Source organism: Neomonachus schauinslandi, chromosome 15 (assembly GCF_002201575.2).
Source record: "Neomonachus schauinslandi chromosome 15, ASM220157v2, whole genome shotgun sequence".
Classification (NCBI taxonomy): domain Eukaryota; kingdom Metazoa; phylum Chordata; class Mammalia; order Carnivora; family Phocidae; genus Neomonachus; species Neomonachus schauinslandi.
The window spans coordinates 4,358,503-4,367,748 of NC_058417.1; the positions used below are offsets into that span (position 1 = coordinate 4,358,503).

Here is a 9,246-nt window from a genome sequence, read left to right on the forward strand (position 1 = left end):
AGGAGATGAGAAGTAACAGTATGGGGTGCCTGGCTGGCTCAGTCCATATCATATGGGACTCCTGATCGCAGGGTCGTCAGTACAAATGTGTCCCTACCTTAGAGCAAGTGGGAGAAAGAAATGACAGATAGATCAAAGATCTCAACGTCAAACACAAAACTTTAAAATTTGTAGAAAACAGTTTAGACCACTTGAGGACTTCGGCACATGAAACGTTTTTCTTAAATAAGACCTAAAAAGCACAAGGCATGGAAGTCATAGTTTCGCCACATCTTAGAAAATCACACATACGCTCACCCCGTGATCCAGCAACTTCACGCCTAGGTATTCACGCAGGAGGGATGAAAACCGTCTGAAACACTCGTACACAAATGTTCACGGCAGAATTATCCATAACCGCTCAACGCTGGAAATGCCCCAAGTGCCCATCAGTTGACAAATGGAGAAGCAAATTATGGCATATTCGACTAATGGAATTCTACCAGGCAATCAAAAGGAACGAACCATTGATACGACAATACGGGTAAATCTCAAGATATTACCCTGTGCAGAAGAGGCCAGATTCCAGGGCGCCTGGGTGGCTCAGTTGGTTAAGCGACTGCCTTCAGCTCAGGTCATGATCCTGGAGTCCCGGGATCGAGTCCCGCGTCGGGCTCCCTGCTCGGCAGGGAGTCTGCTTCTCTCTCTGACCCTCCCCCCTCTCATGCTCTCTATCTCATTCTCTCTCTCAAATAAACAAATAAAATCTTAAAAAAGAGGCCAGATTCCAGAACGCATGATCCGCTTGTATGAAATCCTGGAATAGGGCAAAACTGATCTACAGGACAGAAATCCGAGGTGACCTGAGGAGATGAGGGAGGACAGGAGAGAAGCTGACTGCAAATGGGCAAGGGAGAACATTCTGGAAACATGCCCTATGCTTTGATGAGAGTAGTGGTCATGTGGGTGTTTACATTGGTCAAGTCACTGACCTGCACACATGAGACGAATGAATTTTACTTTACAGCAAATTATAGCTCAGGAAAATGAATTTTAAAAGATGCAGGGAGGAGGGGGTGGCGTGCCTGGGTGGCTCAGTTGGTTGAGGTCCGACTCTTGGTTTCAGCTCAGGTCGTGATCTCAGGGTTGTGAGATCGAGCCCCACATCAGGCTCTGCACTGACCGTGCAGCCTGCTTGGGATTCTCTCTCTCCCTCTGTCCCTCCTCCTACTCATGCTCTCTCTTCTCTCTCTCTCTCAAATAAATAAATAAATCTTTTAAAATATATATATATGCATGGGGGGGGCACCTGGCTGGCTTAGTCGGTAGAGCATGTGACTCCTGATCTCAGGGTCATGAGTTCAAGCCCTATGCTGGGTGTGGAGCCTATTTAAAGATAAATAATAAAAAAGAAACACATAAATAAATGGCAGATACATTTGTTACAATCTCTGTCATTTTCTGTGGACAAATTCTACTAAAAATTAAGTGGATTTTAGAAAACATCAGTTATTAATTACACAGACTAGGGAGCAGGAGGTTTTAGGGGGAGAATGGAAGAGACTAAGAAGCCTAATTATGCTCATTCATATTTCCTTCCTGTGGAAAGAGATGCCAACAGTTATCAGAGCAGTCCTAGGAGAAACCACAGGGTCGGGGCGCCTGGCTGGCTCAGTCAGTTGAGCATCCGACTCTTGGTTTCGGCTCAGGCCATGATGTTGGGGTCGTGAGATCGAGCCCCGCATCGGGCCCTGTGCTCAGCGGGGAATCTGCTTGAGATTCTCTCTCCCTCTGTCTCCAGCTTGTGCTCTCTCTTTCTCTCTAAAAATAAATCTTAAAAAAAGAGAAAGAGAGAGAGAGGGAGGGAGGAAGGAAGGAAGGAAGGAAGGAAGGAGCGAACTCCACTGAGATCATGTAGTTCAAATCTCTCATCTTCAGGAAAGAAGCCCAAAGTGAGCTTTGTCCAAGAGCCTTGCGACTGACATCTGTTGCTAAAGCTACCCAATGTCCTCTACCCTGCTCGACAGCGCCCCATTCCATTTAGGGAATTCTCTCTCTCCCACTGGGCACTTTCTCTGCAAGACCATTCATCCCGAGACCAGCTCTGCCACCATAAATCCAAAGGGGTCTTTCACAGGACAAAGGTGCGTGTGACCCATGCTCACCTCCAGATGCTCTCGGCGGACACTCTGGGAGATGGGTGGACTTCATCCGTCACAACTAAGCAAACCTGAGCACACTACCTTTGCTGTAAGACTGTCCCCTTGTGGGGCGCCTGGGTGGCTCAGTCATTAAGCGTCTGCCTTCGGCTCGGGTCATGATCCCAGGGTCCTGGGATCGAGCCCCACATCGGGCTCCCTGCTTGGCAGGGAGCCTGCTTCTCCCTCTCCCACTCCCCCTGCTTGTGTTCCCTCTCTCGCTGTGTCTGTCTCTGTCAAATAAATAAATAAAATCTTTAAAAAAAAAAAAAAAAGACTGTCCCCTTGTGAGCCCTACCTCCGGGCACCTGAGCACCTGGGTTTCTGTCTGTTTTCAGCTTTCCCCCAGCCTCCTGCCCCTTCTGTGAGCTTTGGTATCTCTGCAGTCAATTCCACTTTGCTGACATCAGCCAGAATCAGTCTCCAGTGTTTATGACACAACACCCAACTGGTGCAAGGTGGACGCTAGGGTCCACAGCCTGGAGAGTTCTGCATTCTGGATGAAGCGTCCCTGGGAGTGTCAGCCTCCTAGCCGACCTCACGGGATCCTCGGTGTCGATCCCGAGCCCCCCGAGCTGTCAGGAGATAGAAGGAAAAGAGAGGGATTGCTCACTAAGTGATGCGCCAGACACTGGGACACGCTTTCCTCTCGTCCTTGTGCAGCCCGGTAAGGTAGGGCCGGCCCCAGTTTAACTCTGAGGACACTGAAGAGGAGGAAAAATATTTTCCCCAGGTTACAGAGCTCCTGAGTGACAGCAGAAACTCGAGCCAAATCTGTCCAACTATAAAGCCCAGCTCTTGTCACCTTGTCACACGGCCGCGCCCCAAGAAAGCAATCAGATTTCTGCTTCTCCTCCCACACAGCTCGGTCACCGGGACTTCCGAGGAGGCTTCGGAGGTGTGACTGGGTGGAGGGTGGCTGCACCTACAGGGCAGCGAGGGGGGCCAGGACGCCCACCAGGAGGGAGCGACAGCGGATTGAGGGGGGGCGGGGAGCACACCGCAGCCTGGGGGAGAGCAGAAACATCCTCGTCCCAGAGGAGTGGAAGTGAATTCCTTCTGCTTTGACATGAATCCGTGCTCCCGTTCCCATGGCAACGGAGCATGCCCACTGCCGTCCGTACCTGCAGCTGGGTGAGTCACATTTTTGGCACTCGCACTCGCCCAGTCCAAAGTCATTAGCTAATCGGCCTAGAATGTTCACGCGCTCTGGTGCTGATCGCATCTGGGAGATAAACGGGGTCTGCGGGGGTCCCTCTGAGGCGTCTGCTTCGTTTCTGCACAGCATTCATCATACCTGGCACGGTCCCTGCTGACCAAACCATCGAAAGGGAGCTGGGTTCGTCCCGGGGGGGGCCCCCCCCCCCAAAAGGGGGGCTGGTCACAGAGTGGGAGTGAAAGCCGAGGGCAGGGAACGGAACCGGACGGGCAAAGGGATACGTTGGAGTTGCCTTAAGCGGTTGAAATCAACAAGAATTGCTGATTTCAGACCCGAGCTCGTTGAGAGATCCTGAAGGGGTGGCATGCGGAAGGAGTGATCCTGGGAGATCCTGCGGTGTGGACCAGGCATCCTCCCAGGCTGAGCTGGGTCCCGTCACACACACGTCCAGAGAGGGTGAGAAGCAGCCTTTGGAAGATGCTGCGTAGCCGCTCGTTCCAGGGAACGCATCACAGCCCAGCTGAGTGACCACAACAGAGAAAAGGGGACAGGGCAGTAAGGGGCATGACATGGACACCAAGAAGTTCCCAGCACGAGGAGCAGGCCTAGACGCTACAGGATCCAGCACACCACCCTGGAAACCTGTAATTGGCTCGGAAGCTACTGGCTGACGCTATCGGTCCAACAAAGGCCCTCCGCGGGGCACCGGCAGGTACCCCGCAAAGGGTCCGTAAAACCCAGTGGTTACACGAGACAGTTTTCTCCCCATCTCGGCAAACAGAAAAGCCGCAGTTCCCAATTAGTTTCTCGAGAGTCAGTCACGAGGTTCGGGTGTGCGCAGGGAAAACCCAAAAGGGAAAATCCATCGGAGAAGGAGAGTCCAGAGTAGAGCGATGTCCCACCCGCAGAGGCGGCAGAGTGAGCTTGGCGGGCGTCTCCGGGAGGGCTGGGCACACAGACCGCCCCACGTCTGCTCAGCAGGCAGCCCTCTGCCCGAGGACAGGAGTGCTGATGAGGAACCGGACCAGGATGCTATTTCAGGGGCCCTCATCACCACCACGCCGTCGGATTGTGCTGGAACGTGGCCCGTGTCTGTCCCAGCTGGGCAGCGAGCTTGTAAGCTCCTGGGACGCAGACGGCCAAGTGTCCACGCTGGGTGTCTACACTGCCCACAGCCCCCCAGACCCGCCTTGCACACTGAAGACATTCAACAAAGCTTCGCTGAATCATGTGGAAGGAAGGAAGAAGGCATCAGGTGCCTCGGACACTGGCTGCATCCCAGGACATGGGCATGCCCGGCGAGAGGGAGGCTCCACGCGGCACCAATTTGCACAGCACCGTTTTACAAGTTCAGCCTGTGATCCCAACGGACTCACGGTAAACCCTCCCATGCCAGGGTCTCCACTGGAGAAATCAATCATCCTTAATCACACAGGGCAAGCCGCCATGCCCTCCTTGTGCAGCGGCTTCTTCCCATGTGGGGGTGGGGGGTGGGGGGGTGCGAGGCACCAAACCCAGAGAAGGGACATCCCGTACCAGAGCAGAGACTGGCTGGCAGGACGCAAGGAACCCAAAACGAAGCTTCTCTGGGAAGGGACCATCAGGACTGGAGAAGACAAATCAGTCACAGCCCCTGAACTACACCTTCCCAGATCGGACACCCAGGCTGGCAAATTAAGTGAAAACAGAGCAGGAAAAGTAAGGTGAAGGGCAGTGGGAGGTCTAGCCTTCCAGTTGCGGAGTGAACAAGTCCCGGGGATGAAAGGAACAGTACAGGGAATACGGCTGATGTGTTCTAACAGTGCTGACCGGGGGTGGGGGGCGGGGGCGGCGCGGGGGGGGGGGGGGTAGCCATGCTTGGGGTGAGCGCAACATAACGTATAGAGTTGTCAAATCACTATGTTTTACACCCAAAACTGCTGTCACATTGTATGTCAATTATACTTCAATAAAAGGGGGGGAAAGGAGATAAATCTTAAAAAAAATAAGTCTGGGAGAAGCCGGGGCCTCTTTAGTCCAATCTTCCAGCACACGAGGTGGGCCCCAAATTTGGCAGACCTTTGCAGCCAGTCCAAGAGGGGGATGCATTTGGCTAAATGGTCCTCGGTGTCCTTTAAAAAAGCTGCCAGCTCAGGGGAAGTACAACAGTTCATGCCTGAACACCAAAAGAAAGAGCTCCCGTGGGTTTATGGAAAGAGAAGAGGGAAAAAAAGTTTTTAAAGATCATGACTTTCTTTTTTTTTTTTAAGATTTTATTTATTTATTTGAGAGAGGGAACACGAGCAGGGGGAGCAGCAGAGGGAGAGGGAGAAGCAGGCTTCCCACCAAGCAGGGAGCCCGATGTGGGGCTCGATCCCAGGACCCCAGGATCATGACCTGAGCTGAAGGCAGATGTTTTACTGACTGAGCCACCCAGGTGCCCCAAAGACCATGACTTTCACAGGGCTGTTAATTTTAACCCCTGGTTTGAACCAAGTCCCTAAGAAGCCATCCCCAGGTATCAGTTTTGTCCTCCTGAGGGCTGCCCCGAGTGCTCAGCCCTTGGGTGCCTATTTCATTTGTTTTCAATCCCATGCATATTAAAACAAAGGCTTTTGAGTTTTCAGCATGGAGGGAAGCACACACAGAGTGCAATGCAGGGAGGGGCGTGCTGTGATGGGGATCACCTTGAGTTCGCTCCCGTTCATACACGAAAGTCAACCTTGCTCAAACTTCCAGATTCTTAAGAACAGATCTCTGGCAACACACCTCCCGACCGACAGAGACGCTGAAAGTCTCGGAGGGGGGCAATGATGCAGGCTTCCGACACCTGACTCTCTCGAGTCACCTAACTTTTGTGGAAATTCAGTTTGCCTAAAAACTAAGTCCACGTCCCATCTAGATCATGAGAGCCCTGTAGACAGCCTCCTGCCCCTGGCTTTCGGAGCCTGGGGGGTTGGGGAGAAACCCAGGTGAGCTGCCACGAAGAGGATGCCCGCTTTCCCCAGATGCGGGAGCATTTTTCACAAATGACAGCGATATCCCCTCAGGCCCCAAGTCACGGAATTGTGGAATCTCAAAGCTAAATGGACATCCCCAGGTTTGGAATGAGGATGCGGGGCGCCCAGAAGTGAAAGGACTTGAGGTCAGGAGCAGGAGGTGGGGACCTCAGCACTCGGTTCTCCGGAATTCTGAAACAAATATTCTTCCTGCTCCATCATCATCATGTATTCTGGAACACTCCTTAAAAGGGGGTGGGAAGGGGCTCCACCATCAAATGGGCATGAAGCCAAGTCTTCTCAGAGGCCTAATGCAATGATGCAACGCATCCTGAATCCAAATCCTTACTCGCCATCTTTCTCCATTACCTCCACCTTTGGCCGCAGCAAGAACCTACCTGGTCTCCTGGTTTCTATGGCGGCCACCACCTCCCCATCCAGGAGCCAGAGCAACTCTCCACAATCATGTCACAACAGATAATCCGCAGAGACCGAGAGCAGACTGGCGATCACCAGGGGGTGGGCAGGGGCTATTTCACGGGTACGAGGAGGTCTCCTTTGGGGGCGATGAAAATGTTTATCGCAAATGTGCTAAATGCCAGTGAATTATACGCTTTTAAATGGCTCATTTTATGTTGGGTTGAATTTCATCTCAATTAGAAAAAAAAAAAAATCACAACCTGTTTCAAATCTCTCCAGGGGATCCCCATCTTCTGCAGAGGAAAAGCCCATGTCCACAGTGGCCCGAACAGACACCCCATCTCTCCTTCCCTCTATTCCAGACAAAGTGGAGGGGCCAAGCACGTGCCCACCTCTTGGCCCACGTACGCAGACTTTCCCTCCCCCTGGAACACTCATTCCTCAGATATACCCACAGGCTTGTGCCTTCATTTTATCCGGGGCTGTTTAAATATTAGCGACCACAGACCCTCCCCGTCAACCCCATCAAAAATAGCACCTCCAGCAGCCCTATGCTCTGTGGGAAGAAAATAGGATCTCACTAGCTCCGTATCACATCATATAGTTAGTTTACTGTCTGCTTTTCCCGGGACAATATTGTTCTTTTTTTTTTTTTTTAAGATTTTATTTACTTGAGAGAGAGAAAGAGAGAGTGTGAGAGAGAGAGCCGGAGCAGGGGAGGGGCAGGGGCAGAGGGAGCAGCAGACTCGCCGCTAAGCAGAGAACCCAACGTGGGGCTCGATCCCGGGACTCCAGGATCGTGACCTGAGCCAAAGGCAGACGCTTCACCGACTGAGTCACCCAGGCAGCCCTCCCCAGGAGAATCTAAGCAGTGAGGGCTGGGGCCTTTGTTATCAATATCCCTGCAACACGTGCTCAACAAAAACGTGTTGCAAGAATGAATCAATGTTCGTGTGTTCGAGGTTCAAAGTTACTTGACCAGGGAAACTCTTTTCCCAAGGGGCATCGCGACCCCCAAGTGTTGGCAGGCTGCCTTTGACATATGCTCACGTATTCGTCTCCTTCAGCTGCTATAACGAATAACCACAACCTTGGTTGCTTCAACCTACACACGTTGTTCTTTATTTGCTTGTTCTTTTCTCTTACAGTTCTGGAAGCCAGAAATCAGAAATCAGTTTCGCAGAGTCAAAGCCCTGCACTCACTCTGCAGGTCCTAGGGGATAATCATTCCTTGCCTCTTCCAGATTTCCTAGTGGCTACAGGCATCCACTGGCTTGTGGCCACATCGCTCTATGCTCTGCCTCTGCAGAGAACGGGAACACATCCTTAACCCACAAAATGATGGGCACGGGAGCTCATCACCCCAGCCTGCAAATACGGGACCACTCTTTGTTGGCTTTCTCTCTAGGTTTAGAAGGTGGTCCACGACACCAAGGAGAACATGGACCCTGGTCCGTGGGCAGCTAAGCACCAACCTTAAGGCAGTGACTCCAAGATCAGCCTCTTGCAGTCCCTCATCTGCATCCTTGTGGATCACTCCCCAATCCTGTCCCAGGCCCCAATTCACAGGATAAACCACATTCATCCTCCAAGACACAGGCCACTGATGTCTCAAATGCAACAGGTCCAAAACCAAATTCCATCCCCAAACCACCCCCTCCCATCTATGTATACACAGGTATGGATGGATGGATCGATTCCTAGCCCCCCAGAAGCCCAAACCCCAAATCAGACCTCTTCAGTGTTTCCATTGATCAAATTCCCCACACTCCATCACTTCCGATGTGGTCTCAAAAGACCATGAGTTTCATACAGCTTGTTTATTTTAACCCTCGCTTGGAACCAAGTCCTTAAGAAGCAGTCCCTGGGGTTTCGTTTCCAGCTCACTTCCCAGCCCCCAGGCGTCGTGAAGGGCTGGCGAGCAGAGGAAGTAAAAAGAAGGAAACTATCACATCTGGGAGAAGGGCAAGGAAGGGACTTCCCAAGTCTCGTCTATTCCACCACTAAGATCTCTCCGAACTTTCTCCCCGCACCGTCCCTCTTCCGTTTGCCAGGACAACGCCCATCTACTCAAAACCACCTCTGGCAGGCCCTGCGTGGTACACAGAATAAAACCCACAAGTCCTTTCAGGCTCTTTAACGTCCTGGGGAACCAGTGGTGAACGTGTGTTGACTCTCCATCCCCCGGTTTCCTTCTTTCGGGGCTAACACCCCATTTTTCCCATGGGGAGCCACACCTCTCCATTCTCAGGGGTGGGCAACACAACCCACCCCCAGACCCAGGGCGAGGGCCCACAAACCAGCCACTCAGTACATCCCCTTCCCTGCCACAGTATCTGGCTCTGAAAGGCCACATGACTCGCTCTCCCATCCCTCCGCCAGGCCAGACCAAACACCTTCTAAACCGAAACAAAACAAACACTACTAAAGCACGTTCCCTCATCGGATTCCCGAGCGCCCCCGTGGAACCTCTGTGCCTTTGCTTATGCTGGTCCCTGGGCCTGGCACCCCC

General features: G+C 52.4%; 1 protein-coding gene and 1 non-coding gene across 4 annotated transcripts in view; one reads left to right on the forward strand and one right to left on the reverse strand.

Annotated features, from left to right (window-relative positions):
* Nucleotides 1–9,246, reverse strand: part of GAS7 (growth arrest specific 7) — a 203,445-nt gene that overhangs the window by 127,806 nt on the left and 66,393 nt on the right. The gene's annotated exons all lie outside the window — the stretch shown is intronic.
* On the forward strand, nt 1,287–1,359 carry TRNAR-CCU. The gene has a single exon. It is a non-coding gene; the product is annotated as a tRNA-Arg (tRNA).